The following is a 19,505-nucleotide window of genomic DNA, read 5'->3' on the forward strand; positions in this document are numbered from 1 at the left end:
AGAACTGACAAGGGATATGTACAGAGACTAATGCCTAGTTGCAGAACCACTATCTAGCCAGGGATCTACAGCTGGCAATCCCGCCAAATGCTTCCTGTCACTTTAAGTGGAAGAGTGCACACCTTGCAAAGGTGTTCCCAGCCTATTGCAGAGGCACCAAGTATTTAAGTCTCCCTCCCCTGATGGAAGGTGCCAGAGCATGTCATTAGCATTTGATCCTATTACCTGTCTGTTGGTCCACTCTGTTTGCTCTGGTCTGCCAGTATCCAGCACCAGTCTTGCATGTTGTCACGGCCGGGCGGTCGGGTAGACCCAGGAGGTGGATCCACTGGACCGGACTCTAAGATGGTGGTAAGGAGTCCGGCAGCTGAAGCACTGAAGGGCGGCAGAACAGTCCGTGCAAGTGAGGGCAGCGGAGGAGTCCCTGGGACCACGGAGTCACAGATGGTGGTACTGGTGACGTAGCTCAGGTTCGGAAGCCGAGATGATAGTAGGCGGGGTCCGGAACCTCTGGAGTGGGATGACGGGTCACCGCAGGGATCCGAGATGGTACGGACTGTCAGCTGGCAGACGGACAGCGTGCGGGGTTCAGGACACAGCAGGCCGGATGGCGCGGCAGGTACGGCTCTACAAAGAGAGATAGGTGAGTATAGGCACATAAACACCAGGAGACCTGACTCCTAGCTCAGGGAACACGAAGATCAGGCCCCGCCCCCTTGGACAATGACCCCCTATATACCCTGTACCTGTGCAACCTCATTTCCTGTTAATGGACGCTGGCCCTTTAAGAAAGGGTCAGTGACCGCGCGCGCGCCCTAATGCGCATGCGCGCCGCCCGAGTGCCAGAAGCCAGGGAAGGAGGCTGCGAGGAGGACGCAGGGGAGCCGGCCAGGTCCAGGGAAGCTGTCGGGTGCCGGGATCGGGGTCCAGGGACCCTGGGACGGACGGGATCCGGTGGCTGGAGCGCGGGGAGCGTGGCAGGTGAGCCGGGGAGCGGGGGTGAGGACCCGGGGAGCGTGACAGTACCCCCCCCCCCACGCCCCCCTCCCCGCAACCGGGACATGAAGGCACGGATAAGAGGAGTACCCACGTTCTCCCTGGGCTCCCAAGACCTATCCTCAGGACCATACCCCTCCCAGTCCACCAGGAAGAACTGCCGACCTCGTACGGTCTTCATGGCCACGATATCCCTTACCGCGTAGATGTCATCATCGGCAATAGGTGGAGGAGCCGGACTGGCAGCAGCGGAGAAAGGACCAAGGACAACCGGCTTGAGCAGGGAGACGTGGAATGAGTTGGGTATCCTCATCGTGGCCGGGAGCTGTAGCTTGTAGGATACCTCATTGATCTTGCGGAGGACCTTAAACGGCCCGATGTAGCGAGGACCCAGCTTGTAGGACGGTATCTTCAATCGGATGTACTGGGAAGCAAGCCAGACCAGGTCACCAGGAGAGAAACACGGAGGATCCAGACGTCTCTTGTCAGCGTGTTTCTTCATCCGCTGGGAAGCGCGCCCAAGGGACGCCGTGACAGAGTCCCAAATGGTAGCAAAGTCACGGACAGTAGTATCAGCAGCCGGAACATCCGATGAAGGGGATATAGGCAGCGGGACGGCGGGCTGAAGTCCGTAAACAACATGGAAGGGTGATTTGGAGGATGACTCACTGACGTGGTGGTTATGGGCGAATTCAGCCCAAGGCAGAAGCGAGGACCAGTCGTCGTGATGGGCGTTGACATAGTGACGTAGGTATGAGGTCAAGATTTGATTGACCCTCTCCACTTGGCCATTAGACTGAGGATGGTAAGCAGAGGAAAAGTCCAGAGTCACTCCCAGATGTTTGCATAGAGCCCTCCAGAAGCGGGAGGTGAACTGGGTTCCTCTGTCGGACACGATGTGGGATGGAAAGCCATGCAAGCGAAAGATGTGATGTATATAGGCTTCCGCGAGTTCCTGAGCAGAGGGCAGTCCGGCCATAGGAACGAAGTGGGCCATTTTGGAGAATCGATCAACCACGACCCATATGACTGTGTGCCCGGAGGATAATGGCAAGTCCGTAATAAAGTCCATAGCTATGTGTTGCCACGGGACTGAGGGTATCGGCAGAGGCAGAAGACGGCCATGGGGCAAGTGGTTGGGCGTCTTGTTCCTGGCACAGGAGGAGCAGGCAGAGACAAAAGCAGCGACGTCCGTGCGAAGGGATGGCCACCAGTAATGGCGTACAATCGCACCCCATGTTCTCTTCTGGCCTGCATGGCCGGCTGTTTTTGAGGCATGACCCCAGTGTAACACTTTTTTCCTGTCGGTCTCAGAGACATAGGTCTTCCCGGGCGGTATCTGGGCTAGAGTGACAGGGGCCACCGGAATGATGTTGCTAGGACAGATGATGGGTTGGGTAGTCGCTTCCTCCTGCTCCATGGGCATGAAAGACCTGGACAAGGCATCAGCGCGTACGTTCTTGTCCGCGGGTCGGAAGTGAAGCTGAAAGTCAAACCTGGCAAAGAATAAAGACCACCTGGCTTGCCGTGGGTTCAGTCGCTGAGCGGACCGCAAGTATTCCAAGTTCTTGTGGTCAGTGTAAATTATCACGGGATACACTGCACCTTCCAGGAGGTAGCGCCATTCCTCCAGTGCCAGTTTGACTGCCAAGAGCTCTCGGTCCCCGATGGTGTAGTTGCGTTCGGACGCTGAGAAGCCCTTGGAGAAGAATCCGCAAGTCACCATCTTCCCGGAGGAGGATTTCTGCATGAGCACTGCTCCGGCTCCTGAGGAGGAGGCATCCACCTCCAAGGTGAACTGGCGGTTTAACTCCGGACGGTGGAGTACAGGAGAGGAAGCAAAAGCCCGCTTCAATGAGCCAAACGCGGCGTCGGCCGCAGGCGACCAGTCCTTTGGATTTGCCTCTTTCTTAGTCAAAGCGGAAAGTGGAGCAGTCAGAGCAGAGAAGTGAGGGATGAATTGGCGGTAGTAGTTGGCGAATCCCAGGAAGCGTTGGATTGCTTTCAGTCCAGAAGGGGGAGGCCAGTTGAGAATGGCGGAGACCTTCTTGGGATCCATCTGCAGTCCAGTCTCAGAGATGACGTACCCCAAAAAGGGGAGTGTAGACTGCTCAAAGACACACTTCTCATACTTTGCGTACAGGCGATTCTCTCTCAATCTTCGTAGAACCAGCTGTACGTGCTCTCTGTGGGTTGAGAGGTCCGGAGAGAAGACAAGGATGTCATCTAGATATACTACCACACAGGTGTAGAGGAGGTCTCGGAACACGTCGTTCACCAGTTCTTGGAAGACGGCAGGAGCATTACACAGGCCGAAGGGCATCACGCAGTACTCATAATGTCCATCGCGCGTATTGAACGCGGTCTTCCATTCGTCACCAGAGCGGATGCGCACCAGATTGTAAGCACCCCGAAGGTCCAGCTTGGTGAACACACGAGCCCCCCTAAGTCGGTCAAACAATTCGGGGATGAGCGGCAGAGGGTACTTGTTTTTGACTGTGATCTGATTCAGACCCCGGTAGTCGATGCAGGGGCGTAAATCGCCCTCTTTTTTCTTGACAAAGAAGAAACCTGCTCCAGCAGGAGAGGAGGACCTCCGAATGAATCCCCTTGCCAGGCTCTCTGAGATGTAAGCAGACATAGCCCTTGTTTCGGCTGGAGATAAAGGATATATCCGTCCTCGTGGTGGCGTTGTTCCAGGGAGCAGGTCGATGGCACAATCGTATGGACGATGTGGCGGCAGTACCTCGGATTCCTTTTTATCAAAGACATCCGCAAAAGTCCAATAGGCCGAGGGCAGCCCCGGTAGGTTCTCAGGAACCAGAGGTTGTCGGATGGGTTGTGTGGATTTTAGACATTTCTCATGACACGAAGAACCCCAGCGGGTGATGTCGCCTGTACCCCAGCTGACTGATGGTTCGTGGGCCCGTAACCATGGAAGACCCAGCAGGATCTGATGGGACATGTGAGGGAGGACGTAGAAGGCGATGGTCTCGGTGTGAAGAGCACCGATCCGCAGTTCAACCGGCCTGGTGGTCCAGGAGATGGTGTCAGAAAGGGGTCTCCCATCTACAGAGGCAATCACCAGGGGCTTGTTGAGTGGAATAACAGGCACTTGGTATTTGTCCACGGTGGCTTGCTGGATGAAATTGCCTGCTGCCCCGGAATCGAGGTAGGCCTCAGCCGTGAACCGCGTCTCTCCCGTTGTCACTTGCACGGTCCATGTGACCGGATCAGAGAGAGTCCCAGCACCTAGGGTGGCCTCTCCTACCAACCCTAGGCTTTGGAGTTTCCCGGCCTTTCCGGACAGGAACGGAGGAGGTGTGTGCCCTCACCGCAGTAAAAGCAGAGACCCTGGGCAAGCCGCTCTGCTCTACGTTGTGCAGACTGACGCACTCGGTCAATCTGCATGGGCTCGTGGACGGGACTCCCAGCTGTTGATGACTGAGGTACGGAGGGCTTCTGTGGAGGAGAGGGATGCCGGACTGGACGTCTCTCCCGAGACAGCTCTTTGGAGCGCTCCTGAAAACGGATGTCTACTCGAGTTGCTAGGGCAATCAGGGCATCTAGGGTGGAGGGCACGTCACGGCCCGCCAACTCGTCTTTGATGCGGCTTGAGAGACCCTCCCAGAAGGCGGCTGTTAGGGCCTCATTATTCCAGCTGAGTTCTGAAGCCAACGTGCGGAAACGAATGGCGTATTGGCCCACCGTCAGTGTTCCTTGACGCAAGCGGAGAAGGGATGAAGCAGACGCAGAGGCGCGTCCCGGCTCGTCAAAAGTGCTGCGAAAGGCCTGCAGGAACTCTTGAAGATCCTTGGTCATAGGGTCCTCCTTTTCCCACAAGGGGTTCATCCACGCCAGCGCCTCGCCCTCCAGGTGAGACATTATAAAGGCGACCTTGGCTTGGTCAGAGGCGAACAGATGTGGCAGCTGCGTGAAATGAAGAGAACACTGGTTAATGAAGCCCCTGCAGGTCTTGGGATCTCCAGCATAACGAGGTGGTGAAGCCAACCGGAGTTGGGAAGCACCCGACGAGGCTGCCACTGGTGCGGGAGCCGTGGATTGTCCATTGGAGGACCTGGGTGCCGCAGGCGTCATGGATGCTTGTAACGTGTACAGGCGGGTGTCCACGGAGGTCATAAATTGCAGCATGCGGGTCTGTACTTCACGCTGGCGTTGGAGTTCCTCTTGCAGGGCCAATAGTGCTGCAGCGGGATCCATGGCCTGATCTTACTGTCACGGCCGGGCGGTCGGGTAGACCCAGGAGGTGGATCCACTGGACCGGACTCTAAGATGGTGGTAAGGAGTCCGGCAGCTGAAGCACTGAAGGGCGGCAGAACAGTCCGTGCAAGTGAGGGCAGCGGAGGAGTCCCTGGGACCACGGAGTCACAGATGGTGGTACTGGTGACGTAGCTCAGGTTCGGAAGCCGAGATGATAGTAGGCGGGGTCCGGAACCTCTGGAGTGGGATGACGGGTCACCGCAGGGATCCGAGATGGTACGGACTGTCAGCTGGCAGACGGACAGCGTGCGGGGTTCAGGACACAGCAGGCCGGATGGCGCGGCAGGTACGGCTCTACAAAGAGAGATAGGTGAGTATAGGCACATAAACACCAGGAGACCTGACTCCTAGCTCAGGGAACACGAAGATCAGGCCCCGCCCCCTTGGACAATGACCCCCTATATACCCTGTACCTGTGCAACCTCATTTCCTGTTAATGGACGCTGGCCCTTTAAGAAAGGGTCAGTGACCGCGCGCGCGCCCTAATGCGCATGCGCGCCGCCCGAGTGCCAGAAGCCAGGGAAGGAGGCTGCGAGGAGGACGCAGGGGAGCCGGCCAGGTCCAGGGAAGCTGTCGGGTGCCGGGATCGGGGTCCAGGGACCCTGGGACGGACGGGATCCGGTGGCTGGAGCGCGGGGAGCGTGGCAGGTGAGCCGGGGAGCGGGGGTGAGGACCCGGGGAGCGTGACACATGTAACCATCTCTGAGTTTGCTGTCTCCCCTATTCGTGTCCCTGGACCCTTCCTGGTTGTGTCTTTGTGTTTTGGTACCAGCCTGTATTCTGAATCTGTGTCTGCTTCACCCATCTCTGATGTTCCGTGCCTGATGTTCCACGCCTGGTGATCTGTTCCTGAAGACCTGGACCCTGATGACCGGAGTGACTTCTGCAGACCTGTGCCTGATGTCCTGTACATGCAACCTGATGTCCTGTGCCTGATGTCCTGTACCAGGAATCCAATGACCTGTGCCTGATGTACTGTGCCTGTTGATCTGTGCCTGATGACCTTTACCCTGATATCCAGAGTCCTTCCCGATGCCCTGTTCCGGATGACCTGTGCCTGAGGACCCGTGCTGGAAGTTTTGTACCTTTCTGTATCTGTACTGCTGTTCCTGTCCAGTCTGTGCCCCTGTTTTTGCCTTTTGTTCTGCTACTGCCCATCCTGTCTGTTACCCGTCTGCAGTCCTGCTGTCACCCAGCTCCACCACTCAGCTGCAACAGTCCCAGACACTGCCCAGGGAGTGGCACCTGGCATCTACTCGGTATGGAAATAAGTCAAGCCCCTCCCTCACTAAGATAAGCCCAGATCCCCCCTGTGGTTCAGTGGGTCCACTCCTGCCTCATCACCGACGAGCGTTACAGTTTGCTCTGGCCATGAACTCTGCTGAGTGCGGTCATCTGCCACGCTTGGAGCTATCTTTCTTGAGGGGGGCCATTGTATCAAATACTTAATTAACCTCAAGACATAGGGGATTGTGGGAAAAAATGTTCAATGAAATAATTCCACCTTCCATAAGCCTGTACAGATCTAAAGATGACCGCCATTTCCTGTTCTCCACACCTTGCCCTGGTATGCAAAGAATGTCCAGATGTAAGAAGAATCACCATATAAGGGAAAAGAACCAGTGGCCAACCTAGAGGACCACCCCACTGATGACCTCATGGAACAACCCCATTGATGACCCCACGGACCAACCCAGTGACCGGCCCATGGATCAGCCCATTGACGAATGGACACATCCAGGCATGCCCACTGTAGAGCCATCCAAGCCCCTTTTCCTAGTTTATATAAGTATATGTTTTCACCTGGAATTAAATCTTTCTTGGAGCCAACCTCTGATCAAGTGTGTGTCTGGTGTCAATTTTTTCAAGCATGCACTTGATCCACACTAATTAGGTCAGGAGCAGGAAACTTGTGAACATCCCAGAGTGTTCACCCTAACATCTTAAGCATGACCCGCCTCCATGGACAGCAAAACTTATCAACTACCCTCTGCGGTAGGCATATGCCCATTTTATTTTTTCCTTTTTTTTATTTTGGGTCTTCAGTAGAGGTGGTGTGAAGGAGATCACTCTTGAAATATAAATTTAAAGAGAACCAAGCGTATGTGCGAAAATGTAGGATTATTATTATTATTATTATTTATTATTATAGCGCCATCAATTCCATGGCGCTTTACATGTGAAAGGGGTACACATAATAGGGCAAGTACAATAATCATAAACAATACAAGACACAGACAGGTACAGGAGGATAGAGGTCCCTGCCCGCGAGGGCTCACAGTCTACAAGGGATAAGTGAGGATACAGTAGGTGAGGGTAGAGCTGATTGTGCGGCGCTGCATCAAGAGGGATGTAGTGATGTGTATTACAGGTGTAGTATGTAGGTGTGTAGTGATGTAGTATATGGGGATTGTTTGTGTATATATGTATATAGTGCGTGTGTGTGTATAAATATGTATATGTGTGTGTGTGTGTGTGTGTGTATATATATATATATATATGTACGTACACAGTATATATGTGTGCTTGTGTATATATATATATATATATATATATAATATGTATGTGTGTGTGTATTTATACTATACGCAGCTTTGTCGCCATAGAAGGGGGGGCCAGATACAATTTCTTGCAAAGGGGCCCCAAGCTGTCAGTGACCGCCCCTGCTGCTGAGAGCAGACACTTGGTTGTGGTGCTCCAGGCATTGGCTCCGTGTGGAGCTCAAACATAACTAGAGCGGGTCTGGTACCTAGAATCAGCGCAGAGAAAAGCCCGTAACTGCGAATGGTACTGGAGTTACATCGGGCACCACGTGCTCCCTCCCCGCCCCCTGCAGCGGCGTGCCGCCATTACAGGGCCTGATTGCGTTTCTCCGGTACCTGTTTGCATACATGTGACAGGTACCGGAGAAAACACGAGTCTGTGAAATAAAAAGATTTTCCATATTTACCTGCTTTCTTCGGCTCTGCTGCCTCCCGCTCATGACCCCCGCTCATTTATCGATTATTCACCGCACTCAGGACCTGGAAGCCGGAGCATCGCGGTGACAGCGCCGGGCACAGCACCATTGAGGACATCACCGTAGGGACAGGTGAGTATTCTGCAAGCACAGTGACCTCCAGGAGGTCATCGGAGTTTCCAATGAATTCTGATGACCCCCCTGCGACACCCACGCTACTGCTTCACGGGTTCATCAGAGTTCATTGGGAATGGTGACGAGTCCCCGAGGTGCTCCGGCTGCCAGGTTCTCAACACACACACACACCTGTATACTCACCCAGCGATGCGGTCCCCAGCGCTGTCCCTGCTTCCAGCTGCTCACTGTAGTGAATATTCCGTGAGTATAATTACTGGCGATAAGGAGCGGGAGGCAGCAGAGCCAGAGACAGCAGCGCTGGAGAGAGGTAAAGATAGAAAATCTTTTTATTAAAAAGACCCGTGTTTTCTCTGGTACTTTTTACACTGATGTCACACAGATCACATCAGTGTGCGATCCGTGTGACACCCGTGCTGCCGGAGAAAAAATGGACATGTCTGCGTGTGTGCATGCAGGGCCACGAGGGGTCACACGGTCCGTAACTTACTGTTTGTTTATGAAGGGATAGTATATATACACTATATACAGTATTGGGTAAAACTGAGGTAATTATATTAGTCCGACCCTCTAAAACCATCCCAATTTCTCATGCGGCCCCATGGGAAAATTAATTGCCCACCCCTGCTCTAGTCCCTTCCACGACAGCATAGGAGGAATACCAACAAATTGATACCTGGGGGGGGGACCACAACCTGCAGGACTTTCCTGCCAAAAGCCAAATCCCTGTTGGAATCCAGGTCCAGACGATAATGCTTTGTGAAAGTATGTAGTGAAGACCATGTAGCTGCCTTGCAGATCTGCTCAGGAGAAGACCCTGCCCATTCAGCCCAGGAGACAGAGGTAGATCTGGTGGAATGCGCAGTAAATCCAGTCGGTGGTGACAGATGCTGGTTGAGGTAGGCTTCTTTATTGGCTCACACGAGAGAGTTGGGTATAGTGCTTTTAGCCACCTTTTTGCTTTTATTCCGACCAAAGGGTTGGATGAAAAGGTTATGATCAATACGCCAAGGGGCCGTCAGTTCTAGATAGTGTAACACCGTCTTGTGAACATCCAGAGAATGGAAGATTTCCTCCTCTGGAGTTTGAGGATGCTGAGAGAAGGAAGGAAGAACGTTGGATTGGGAGCGATGGAAATCCAAGACCACCTTGGGAAGGAAGGCAGGGTCCAGCCAAAAGAAAATGCTGTCTTCTCTGACGGTCAAGAATGGTTCCCGATGGATAATGCTTGAAGCTCCCCGACTCTCCGAGCAGAAGTAATTGCAACAAGAAATGCAGCCTTGTGAGAGAGAGAGAGATAGAGAGCGTATAGTACAGGATGACAGCAGTTCATAAGGAGACCGAGAAAGTCCAGTCAGGACAACATTGAGGTCCCAGGAAGCTGTGAGAACCCTCTGTCGAGGACAAATCCTGCTAGCGGATACCATAAAGCGACGAATCCAGCAATGACTTGCCAGATCCGTATCAAATACGGAACTGAGGGCCGATACTTGCACCTTCAATGTGTTGGGTTTAAGGCCCAAGTCCAATCCATTCTGGAGCAAGTCTAGAATTTGCGCTATGTTAGGAAGGGGTGGGTCAGGAGGATGAGCACCACATCAGGAGGAGAATCTCATCCAGATTTTATTGTAAGTGCATTTTTTTGCAGAGTAGCCACGACAGTATCAGAAAGGCCCTGGGCTCTTAGCACCTGGGCCTCAGAAGCCAGGCAGCCAACTTGAGCTTTTGAGGATCCGGGTGGAATAACTGACCCTGGGATAGCAAGCTGGGGTCTGGACTCAGGAGGATCAGGCCATCGACTTTGAGAGCCATGATCAAGCTATACCAACTCCTCTTCGGCCAGAGAGCAGCTACTAGGATAGTTGGGACACCATCCTCCCTGATTTTTCGCAGGGCTCGTGCCAGAAGAGGGATAGGCGGGAAGGCGTAGGCTAGATAAAAGGACCAGATGCGGCAGAAGGCCTCCACCCCCACTGCGTTGTCCCATGGATTCAGGTAGAAAAATGTTGCAACCTTTCGATTTTTCTCTGACGCAAACAGGTCGATCTCCGAAGTACCCCACCTTGCCACCAGAGAGGAGAACACTGCTTGATCCAGGCTCCCCTCTCCTCGGTGAACATCCTGATGACTTATTAAGTCCGCCTGGAGGTTCAAGGACCCCTTTAGGTGGACCGCAGAGAGGGACAGCAGGAACTTATCTGCCCAGAGGAAAATCCACGAGGACAACAACCTCAGGGTGCCGGATCTTGTACTGCCTTGATGGCGGAGATGCGCCACCGTGGTGACATTGACCGAATAGACCAAAACGTGAGAGTCCTTGACGAGATCTTGAGTTGCCAGGAGGGCTTCCCAGACCGCCCTCAGTTTCCGGTAGATGGAGGACTGAGAGCTAACGTTATAACTCCAGACTCCTTTAAATGGGGTGTCGGCAACCATAGCCCCCCACAGCCTCTGGCTGGCATCTGTTGTCAGAGTAACAAGAGGTGTCTAAGTCCATGCAAACCCAACTAGCAGGTTGCCGGGCTTCAACTACCAGAGAAGAGATGAGGTGACACTCCCCGACAGGCGACATCTTTTATTCAGGGAGGGAGTCTATCCCAATGTAAGAGGATATGATGCTGAAGACAATGAGTGGCCTGGGCCCACATGACAGATGGCATGCAGGACGTCATTGATTCCAAAGCCGACATAGCTGTTCGAAAGGTGGGAGATTGGGAGATGCTTGCCGATAAAGAGCCGATATTTTGGATAGAAGGGTCAACATGTGATCCTCTGGGAGAAAAGATGCCTGCCTGTTGGAGTCTAACAGCAGCCCGAGAAATCGTCGTGTGGGGGAGGGCTGTAGCTGAGTCTTCCTGAGCCCACAACTACCTCCTTACTTGGAACAAGGGAGATGACTTTGGAATGTATTAACTCCTGTAACTTTGAATACAGGAGATACTGGGGACCCTGTTAGGACAGGGCAGTGACTCAGAGACCCTATGCTGTCGTGGAAGGGACTAGAGAAATAAGAATTATTCTTACCGTTAGTTTGGTTTCTAGGAACCTTTCACGACAGCACTTAATTTTCTCAGACTTCCTAGGGGCAGGCTTGTCTTCCTAGGGAAAAACACAGCATAAGGAAGCCATCAGTAAAAGTCTGCATCCAGGCAGGAGGGACCTCTCCTCCCTAGACTTACTGCGACAAGGGGAACACTGGGTTCTGCACATGCAGGGGAAGATATGTCAGCCAGACCTACCGTGGTTTAGATGCCTTCAGGGCAGCCTTTTATGTAGAAAGGCCTGCCCCCTGCCAGTGATAGTCACATGTTCCCCACTTCCTGCACTGGGTCCCGGACAGGCTACCGGTATCGTTGGCGTGTCCTATACACTGTCCATGCCGGCCGGAAGTCCCCAAGGTGGAGAAGCGTGTTACCCGGAAGTCCCGCCCCCCGGCAATACTTCCGGGCCATGCAGGATAGTGTACTTACACGAGGCAGCCAGTGAGCTCATGGAGGACGCCGGCTGGAGAGCCCACAGCCCACATCGCCCCAGAGGGGATCCGTAAGGCTAGAGCAGCAGTCCCCCACCAAGGTGAGGGAAGCAGGAGGAGGAGGAGCAGAGAGCCCGACCAACACTGCTGCCTGTAAGGTAAAAAATGTACACAGTTCGACGGTCACCACATCATAGGAAAAAGAAAAAACCTCTCCATGCCCCATGGGGACAGGAAAGACACTGGCTAATGGGAGGTGGGAGGGTCCTTTTAACCTCTCTTGTACTTCCCGTCCCTATTAAGGCGTGGAGAGTCAACCGCCTATGCTGTCGTGGAAGGGACTAGAGAAAAGGGACATGTCTCACGTGGATCACATGAATACAAGTGTGGTTCTGTGTGAAAATATGAAGATGTGAAGACCAACAGAGATCTTAATGAGTATGTGTGTGAAAACGGATGCCAGACGTACTGGAGACACTGAAGGGTGAAGGGGCCTAAACCAAACGCCAGAGTAGGGGTGCAGAGTGTCGGACCCCAACCTGATACTGATGACCGGTCATGCCCTCAAAATACAGATCCTGGTTTGATAAAACCCCTCTCCTCCACCTGCAGATTGTTTAAAAAAAAGAGCAAACTTCTTCACTACCCTGCCCAGGTCCAGTGATGAATCTCTGCCACTGCTCCACTCAGTTATTGTCTGCAGCGTTGGCTATGTGACATAAGAGCGCTCCAATGACAGACACCAGGAGCCGCGGAGGAAACTCAGCACCGGACCGAGGGAGGGTAAGTAAAGCACAGATTGTTAAAAAGAATAATAAACTGTACCAGGCAGGGCTGTGGAGTCGGTAAGCCAAACCTTCGACTCCGACTCCTCAATTTCCCTTGCACCGACTCCGACTTCCACATATATTGCTTATAGTTAAGTGAAAAATGTATTGTACTACAATGTGAACATCAGACATTTAATCATTTTTATGATACAATAATCAAGATATTTAGATAGAACATAAAATATATTTATTGGAATACAGCTTTAGAACACAAAAAACTGTAATAAATTGTAAATATGTTATACAATATGTAATATACAGTAATTACATATATATCTTGTGCGTGCATGTATAATATATATAATTACATATTGTATTACACGCACAGGTAAGCGCGCACAGGTGGGTTAATCTCTCAGTGCAATCACGGGCCACGGAGAACGGAGCCCGGATTGCACTTAGACAACCCACGTGTGCCGTGATTCACGGCACACGGAGGGACATATGCGTGTTTTACACGCCAGTGAAAAACGTCAGTGTTTTTCACTGACGTGTGAAACGGGCCTAAGAAATAGAATTGCCTCCATCAGATCCTCCTTCATAGAGGACCTCAAATCTGACCTAATAATTTTAAGGCTAGAGAGCAACTTCTCTACAGTAACTTGGGTTGGAGGCAAAGCCGTAATCACATGGGCAACATCTCTAACAATTTCCGGGTATAAATGAATTGCCTCATGCACAGTCAGTTTTGATGAACGGTTGAATTTTTCTATTTCTTTGAGAGCAAGCGAAATAAATTACAGAAATCTGCTGCTATAGGAGACGGAGTGAAATCTTTTTCCTTGCGGCAACACTTTGCTGCTCCATGTCATCCAAATACTTGTCTAAGTTAAACTCCTCATCTGATGAGGATGAAGATATGGCAGCAGTAGCACTGTCAGGACCCAAGTCCTCTTGTGCCTGGCAGTCCTGTAGCTGCTCATCCTAACTGCTACCTCACTCAAAGCTTCTTTTCCTTTAGTAAGCTGTTGATCATCAAGCAGTATATGATGACTTGGGTCCACATAAACAGCTGCCAGAAGAATTTTATTTTCCAATAGCTGTGTCTCTCTCCATTTCATTGAAGCAGAAATGCCATCTACGATTAAACCTCCTCTTTGGGACAGGCAAAATAGCAAGTTCTTCCACTCCCTTATGAAAATGCCAGGAGTTAAATCCTCAGCTTGTAATTTTTTAGTCACGGTAAATGGGTGATTAAGCAATTCCTTCAATTCAGCCACCTTTGTCTATTGACCTTCATTTAAGGTTACTTGAGGGTTCACCATATCTATAAGAAACTATTTTAGTTCAAGCAATCGCTCAGTCATTAAATAAGTGGTGCCTCACCGAGTGGCTTGATCAACAATTGCCCCTTTCCCAGCACGTCTCTTCAAGATGGAATCAATTTTAGGGGTTCTGGCGGCAATAACCAACTTCCTCACTTTTCCAATCAGATTTCCAGCATGTCCGCCCAGTTTCACACATCCGGATTTTCGCTGGTTTGGCAAATGTGGCGCACGCCAGTACAGTACGATACAGTACAGTGGCAGCACCACAACTTCCGGGTCACATGACAGCATGTGACCGTTGTTTGTCACGCTGCCACTGTACTGTATATACTGTACTGGAGTGCGCCGCATCCGCCAAACCGGCAAAAAGACGGATGTGTGAAACCGGGGTCCCTCTTGCAGACTATCTTTTATTGCCAGCTGCAGGGTTTGCACAACACAGCGCATGTGATGAATATGGAAGTGTTTTGAAGCAGCTTCAACAAGATCATCTAATCCTAAAGTATCATTTTGCTGTTCTTCTGTTGTAATATCTGTTTGTTCCTCAGTTACATGAACAGCACTGTGGCTCCATCTCACACATACTAAATCCTACATTTTCTTCTAGCTGTTGTTCATTACTCTGATTCATCAGTTTAATTGTACTTATGTTTGAAGCATTGTCCGTTACAATAGCAAGAACCTGTTCTTTTTTGCATGCCTAATCTTGCAGAACTTTTTCCACTAAGGCCTGGAGAAACTGGCTGATGTGATGAGCTTTACTATCTTTTACTGCCAGTGTCTTACTAACAATTTCTTTCTGGTCACAAACATATCGAACATTGATGGCAAAATAATTCAGTGAAATGCAGTGACTCTGGCACCCAGCAAAGGCAATGGGTGTAAAGCTAGGACATTCAGACACAGCGTTTTGTGAGGATCCTCACAGAGAATGAGCAGTCAGTTTGTGGCTGTTTTCTAATCTGCTTTTGCTATTGAAAACATTATTTATGAGCTCAAAAACCTTTCAGGTGATGCGGTTTTTTAAAAAGTTGATCTGCTTTTGCAGCTGAAAAACGTATCCTCAAAAAACGCAGCAAAAATGCTGTGTGTGAATGCAGCCTTAGATCAGGAATAGAACAGACGTTTATAGGACATTTCATAACTTTCCAAAATTCCTATGAAAAAATATTCAGCACATTCTGGATTGCACCACTGTCCACAATTTATTATATATTTTAGGAGTCGGAGTCGGTGCATTTTATACCGACTCCACAAAAATGAGCTCCGACTCCACAGCCCTGGGACAAAGGTTTCCCAAAAACTGAAAATCCCTTTACAGATCCTGCGTCTTGTGACATTTCCCATTCACTAACAGGAAGCAGAGATCTTGACTCTGGAAGGACAGGAGGCCTAAAGTACATTAGAAAACTGCATAATAAGATTAATAAGAGTCTCTGAAATCATAAGTAATGTGAAGATGGACAGTCAATATGAATATAACCGCTCATGAACCCTGTATGGCTCTGCCTTTCCCACATTCTGCCCACTCCCCTCTCTTCTATAGCTGGAGGCACTGACCCCTCAGTCTGTGCTGCCGGTATACCATGACACACTGCCACAGTGTACACCCACAGCGCGCTGAACCTGCCCACGCCACGGTCCACACCGAGACATGTTTTTTTTCTGAAATGTTCCCATGTGAACAGTAAGTTGCCTTTTGCTACATCCTTTCGGCACTGCACGAGTTAAACAGCCAGTATGGCAGGTTTTCCAGTTGCATGCCGGAATCTGTAGTCAGAAGTCAATAATAGAAAACTGCCTGATCGTCACAGAGACTACAGTTCCCAAAAGTCTCCACGACTCAGGGCGCTTTGATTGGTCAATTAGTAAGTTACGTTTACTTGCTGGGAAGTGTGGTTGCACCGTACAAGATCTGGCTAAAAGGTGAGGCGAATGGGGTATGATATTTTGTATGATTTAGGATAGCGGCTGCTTTAGGTAACAGGTCGCCATAGAGCTGACTGACTTTCTGTACCTCTCCTACACCCCGGGCTGCAGCTAGAAGCAGAATGCTGAGTATGTATGAAGCAAGGCAGCACATATGGGGACCTATGGTGAATGGGGTCTGCAGGATACATAGCCACATTTCTGGGGTCTATGCAGTGTGTTGGGCACAAAGCTGCTGCACTTCATAGCACATTGCCTGTTCTACACAGTGCCTGCCAGTGATTAGTGATGGAATTCATTAATGACCTCCTGGGGTGGAGAGGAAGCGAGCTTATTCTGTATGGAGACTCCTTGGAAGTCAGGATGAGGATGGGAGTCCTCTAATAAGTGCCCCTTTCTTCCAGCCACCCTCCCTGATCAGCACCCCGTGTGGTGCCCCCAGATCTGCAGCTTTTCTGACACTTGTCACATCAACAAAACTTGTGTATTGTGGAGTTACATAAATTGCCGCTCTTTACTGGACTGAAACACCTAGGGCCACAGTCACACGGGTGTTTCGTGAGTTTTACCTCAGTATTTGTAAGGCCACGTGCACACGATGAGTATTTGGTGAGTTTTACCTCAGTATTTGTAAGGCCACGTGCACACGATGAGTATTTGGTGAGTTTTACCTCAGTATTTGTAAGGCCACGTGCACACGATGAGTATTTGGTGAGTTTTACCTCAGTATTTGTAAGGCCACGTGCACACGATGAGTATTTGGTGAGTTTTACCTCAGTATTTGTAAGGCCACGTGCACACGATGAGTATTTGGTGAGTTTTACCTCAGTATTTGTAAGGCCACGTGCACACGATGAGTATTTGGTGAGTTTTACCTCAGTATTTGTAAGGCCACGTGCACACGATGAGTATTTGGTGAGTTTTACCTCAGTATTTGTAAGGCCACGTGCACACGATGAGTATTTGGTGAGTTTTACCTCAGTATTTGTAAGGCCACGAGCACACGATGAGTATTTGGTGAGTTTTACCTCAGTATTTGTAAGGCCACGTGCACACGATGAGTATTTGGTGAGTTTTTTTTTACCTACGTATTTGTAGCCAAAACCAGGAGTGGAACAATCAAAGGAAAACTATAATAGAAACATGAGCACCATTTCTGTATTTCTTAGGCTGCTTTCACACATCCATTTTTCGCCATGCAGCACAATCTGGTAAAAACCAGAAAGAACGGATTTGACGTTCATTGCCGCTGGATCCGTTCTTTCCCCCATAGACTTGTATTAGCACCGGATTGTGCCGCATGGCCTTGCGTTGCATCCGGCTTTTGCCGGATCCTGCATAAATAGCTGACCCGGCGGCCAGATGGAACGCTGCTTACAGCATTTTTTTTGTCTCCGGCGAAAAACCGTATGGCGCCTGATCCGGCGCGAGTTACAATGAAAGCCTATGAGCGCTGGATCCGACATCATCTGGCATATGATGGAATCCAACGACGGATCCGTTTTTTTGAACTGCGTATGCTCAGTAGCACAATGGAGTCATCAAAAACGGAACGAACGTATGGAAAAAACTGATGCAACGGATCCGTTTTTTCGCCACATCCGTTGCATCAGTTTTTTTGCTGGATTGTCCTGGATGGTAAAAAACGGATGTGTGAAAGCAGCCTAACCCACTCCTGGTTTTAGCTTACAAATACTGAACATGTGCACGTGACCTTACAAATACTGAGATAAAATCTCACCAAATACTGAACGTGTGCACGTGACCTTACAAATACTGAGATAAAATCTCACCAAATACTGAACGTGTGCACGTGACCTTACAAATACTGAGATAAAATCTCACCAAATACTGAACGTGTGCATGTGGCCTTACAAATACTGAGATAATATCTCACCAAATACTGAACGTGTGCACGTGACCTTACAAATACTGAGATAAAATCTCACCAAATACTGAACGTGTGCACGTGACCTTACAAATACTGAGGTAAAACCTCCCCAAATACTGAACGTGTGCATGTGGCCTTACAAATACTGAGATAAAACCTCACCAAATACTGAACGTGTGCACGTGACCTTACAATTACTGAGGTAAAACCTCCACAAATACTGAACGTGTGCACGTGACCTTACAATTACTGAGGTAAAACCTCCACAAATACTGAACGTGTGCACGTGACCTTACAAATACTGAGGTAAAATAACAAATACTCACTGTGTGCACGTGGCCTTAACACACACACTGTTCAGGTCCATCCTGTGTTATTGGTCAGCATGACAGAAAATCACAACTTTGATTCATAGTATCCATATGCTACAAACCCTAAATATAAAAAATGCATTAACCCACATATAGATTTATATGTGGGTCATCAAAATTGTAACGTAAAACTGAAAAAGGGGCAACTTTTGACATTTTCATGCCAAACCTAGACAGCGCCGGCAACTTTCAGAAAACTGTAGAGATCGCCCAGATTGGGGCATGGCCAAGTGCACCCAACAGATTTCTTCATAATTCCTGACCTACATTACTCCAGAAGCCTCTGGTGGTTTACACTTTTGGCGGTTCTGTAAATTTATTAAATGAAATCCAAGAGCAGCATAATGTAGGGCCTGAGATCCTGATTTCAGCGGTCACTTTTTGGGCTGCTAGTTTCTTGCAGCAGATTATCACTGCAGGACTAGTAAACCTGCTGCCATGTAGTCATGTTCATGAGCTCTGGCCTCACCTGAGAACAGAGATGGCAGTCATGGTCATCATCTGAAAGCCCCCAACTGCCATGGTACAATGGAAGGTATATCACAGCTGGCATCCAGGGCTGTGGAGTCGGAGTCGGAGTCGTGGAGTCGGAGTCGGAGTCGGAGCTCATTTTGGTGGAGTCGGAGTCGGTATAAAATGCACCGACTCCGACTCCTAAAATATATAATAAATTGGGGACAGGAGTGCAATGCAGAATGTGCTGAATATTTTACTAAATAATAACATTTAGTATAATGCTTATATTTAAGTGAAAAATTTATTGTAGTACAATGTGAACATCAGACATTTAATTGTTTTTATGATACAATAATCAAGATATTTGGATAGAACATAAAATATTTATTGGAATACAACTTTAGAACACAAAAAACTAATAAATTGTAAATATGTAATATATATATATATATATATATATATATATATATATATATATATACACACACAGTGTATATACACACACAAGATATATATGTAATCTACTGTATATTACATAGTGTATTACATATTTACAATTTATTACAGTTTTTTGTGTTCTAAAGTTGTATTCCAATAAATATATGTTATGTTCTATCCAAATATCTTGATTATTGTATCATAAAAATTATTAAATGTCTGATGTTCACATACACATATTCATGTACTACAATACATTTTTCACCTAACTATAAACAATATATGTAGGAGTCGGAGCCGGAGCCGGAGCCGGAGCCGGAGCCGGAGTCGGAGCCGGAGTCGGAGTCGGTGCAAGAGAATTTGAGGAGTCGGAGTCGAAGGTTTGGCTTACCGACTCCACAGCCCTGCTGGCATCTCCCAGGTATGGTGCAGGCTCAGCTCCTGAGACTGCTCCATACATTGGCACCCTACATGTAAGC

General features: G+C 49.5%; 1 protein-coding gene across 1 annotated transcript in view; it reads left to right on the plus strand.

Annotated features, from left to right (window-relative positions):
• The first annotated feature begins 15,833 nt into the window (after positions 1–15,833).
• ZBTB8B (zinc finger and BTB domain containing 8B) overlaps positions 15,834–19,505 on the plus strand; it is a 40,981-nt gene continuing 37,309 nt past the window's right edge. The window contains exon 1 of the mRNA XM_075336163.1: positions 15,834–15,867. The gene's annotated coding sequence lies outside the window, so the exon portion shown is untranslated. The remainder of the gene's footprint in view (positions 15,868–19,505) is intronic.

The sequence above is a fragment of the Anomaloglossus baeobatrachus genome, chromosome 2, assembly GCF_048569485.1.
Source record: "Anomaloglossus baeobatrachus isolate aAnoBae1 chromosome 2, aAnoBae1.hap1, whole genome shotgun sequence".
NCBI lineage: Eukaryota > Metazoa > Chordata > Amphibia > Anura > Aromobatidae > Anomaloglossus > Anomaloglossus baeobatrachus.